At 38.5% G+C, this 2,989-nt stretch overlaps 1 long non-coding RNA gene across 1 annotated transcript in view; it reads right to left on the minus strand.

The window, feature by feature from the left end:
* Nucleotides 1–728: 728 nt before the first annotated feature.
* The window catches only part of LOC106887293, an 11,407-nt gene continuing 9,146 nt past the window's right edge, over nt 729–2,989 (minus strand). The window contains exon 3 of the long non-coding RNA XR_001411846.1: nt 729–928. This is a non-coding gene — a long non-coding RNA (uncharacterized LOC106887293). The remainder of the gene's footprint in view (nt 929–2,989) is intronic.

The raw sequence follows: 2,989 nt of genomic DNA on the forward strand, positions 1-2,989 counted from the left end.
ATTTCCTGTCTCTATTCACAAAGAAGGACTATTAATCTCATTGTTCTGGTCAAAGTCTAGATGTAGCTAACTCTGTTTTGGCTTCTAAAAATAAAAACTTCAGGGCATCAGCTAAAAGCTGTTCAGAGAAGCTGGTGTGGAATGAGCCCAGCATTGCTTTTTAGACAAGACTATGCTTCTGTTGTAGGCAAGTTTGTAAACAGTTTGAGAATTTGCGACAGCTTGCTGCATGAGTCGTTATTATTGTTTTCAAGAAGACCAAAATAATTTTCCTGTAGAACCTTTCAGCACCTGTCCATAATTGCCCAGAGAGATTGCTTGTGAATACAGAGGAACCTTTTTTCCCCCCCTTATTTCATTACATACCAGGGCCTCATTCCACCGCCTTTAAAATAAAGGCAAATTCTAGGTAGCCTCTGCAGCAGATCTTGTTGCTCCAAAGAGTGGCAAAGCCTGAAATCAGTTTCACCTTGGCTAGCAACCCATAATGACTTTCCATGTTTAAGATCTTTGTTTAATCTCATATAATCGGTGCACTAGCTTCCCTCAGCTTATAATATTCTCTTTGGTAATGCATTGCATAAAAGCTGAAAATCCTTAGAATTAAATCAAGGATGAATTTGTTCTTCCTATATAGCTTGCGTATCGTTCCATAAATCATGCTCAACAAACGCTTGTGGCAGAGGCTGCAGTAATATCCTATGGTTAAACATATGGTCTCTTCTGTATTTATGAGGGTTGGTATGATATTAGCTGGTTTGTATACTAATGATATAAAATGAAAGCCCTAGCAGATGTATTCTAACTCAAATCAAATGATTTCTGTTGTTGGGTCTGCATTATCTTTACTATATAGAAATATCTCTGCTGCCACTCTGGTTCCAAGTGCGTGTTCCTCTGACGACATTCTCATGGCAGTTTTTTCCTCCTAGAGGATAGAAATTTCCTCTCATTAATATCAGTTCTTTCCAAAATTATAATTTTTGTTGCATGCATTTATAGTTTTTAAAGTTGTACAGTTTAAACAATAGTCAACTTTTGGCTTCAAGAGGCAAGTTGCCTTAAGTACTCCTGGCAGTAGAGCACTTTGAATACTTGAGATGACATGTGCACCACCAGTACTTTACTTCTGTTTTTAGAAGAACAGTTACAGGTTTTTACTGTTCAGTTACTAACATATTGCTTCAGTTTCACAGTGAACGGCCCCTTTCCCCAGTCAACTTTCTTGGTTTTAATCTTGAAAAACATAACTTGTATCCTCGTGCAAACACACCATATCCAAAAAAGCTTTCTATTTTAGAGCAGTGGCCTGCGGAGATTATTGTAAGCAGGCTGCAGTTATTCCACAGACATAAATTAATAAAATAAAAATAAGGAACTTGGATAGATATTGACCACTCAACAGTAATCCATTGGCCCTGAAAGATGGAGAACCACCACGTAGGAGAGTTTGTATGCAAAATACAAATACAGATCACAATTTGTTCCTTATGGCATATATCAGTTTGTTTGAAGTGTTGATGCTACAGTCTCTAATAGTGAAAGGTCATAAAAATATTCTTCCATTTTGAGAGTACTGGTTTTGTTAGCAGGAAATGGAAGGCAGCCTCTGCTCTGATGAAGCTTACTACGTACTTCGGTGTTTAGTTGAGCAACAAACTGTGTGAGCAACCCTCTAGTTGCAAATTGAGATCAAGGAGTTTCATAGACTCTTTTCACAGTACCTAGCAGTAATAGCACAATGACAAGATAGATAAGGCACACAGGCTGTAACATAGATGGATTTGAGTACTGTCTGTTTAGCTACGCTGTTGTCAGAACAGAGATTTATATTTCCCCTCTCCCCCCAATATACTCAATTTTCTCTCCCAATTTTCCTGAAGAATTACCATGTGCAACTATGTATCAAGTTTTGGGGTCACCCGGGTGGTTTTTGAACAGCAAGTCCAAACCACCACAGATCAGGGTGTAAGAAGCCACTCTGTCTTCAGGGTGTTGGTTCACAGTAAAGGAGGCAGGAGGGTGTGAAGCTTCAGGCATGGCTGTGTGCAATATTGCTTTCAGGAAGATAGGGATAAACCTGCCTGCTTTTTATTAAAAAAATGTAATCAGGAGCCTCAGACATGAGAGGAATGAGACCTAATGAAAAAAAAGTCTTCCACCTTGAGAGCTCTTTTGCTAGTTTTCTTACAAGAGATAAAAGTCAGCCTAATAAAACTGCTTGGAAAATAGATTTATCAGTTGCACAAAAAGATAATTTTTAATTCTTTTAAAGTTTTTGCTAAAACAATGAGACTTCTAACAATACGGGTATATTAGTTCTAGCCAGCCAGAACACACCAATTTCAGCTGGTATAAAATATTGTATCAGAATTTCCTAAAAACGAGACTGATTTTGGCAAAAGTCTTGTCTTTAAAACACAAATACAGAGGAAGCTGCTTTTAGACTGCATCTCTTGCTTCAGTAATGCTCCTTGAAGTGTGCTTCTGAAGCAGCCACAGAGGTTAGAGTAGATCTGACTGACCTTCCTTAATGAATAACTGTTCCTGTGTTCAGGCCAATATTTGTAATCTTTTGTTATTATGTGAGACTGAAACCAACCAATTTTGTCTTTAGCTTTAGGTTAAAGGCTTCATTCACAAATGTGTTTCCTGAGAACAGAATATTCAGAGGTAGTTTCAGAAGTCTGTGAGGAACATCTGGCTTTCTGTAGTGTCAAAATAAAAGTGGAAAGAGAAAGGGCAAAATAACAGCTGAAACCTGAAGGAAACAAAGCAGTAATAATGGAAATGAGAAAGCTACCAAGACAAGAATAGAAGGGAACAAAAATCCCTTAAGGGAGATGCGTGGAGGCAGAGAAATACTAGAAGCAGAGGAAAGACAGGGATAATAAATGGATGAATGGAACAACAGAGGACAGAAATAGTAGAAAGAAATTAGGAACTCTACTCTGCACCCACCCCCTCTAGTCCCGCCCCCCCCCCCCCC

This window comes from Calidris pugnax, unplaced genomic scaffold (genome assembly GCF_001431845.1).
Source record: "Calidris pugnax isolate Ruff unplaced genomic scaffold, ASM143184v1 scaffold34, whole genome shotgun sequence".
Taxonomy (NCBI): Eukaryota; Metazoa; Chordata; class Aves; order Charadriiformes; family Scolopacidae; genus Calidris; species Calidris pugnax.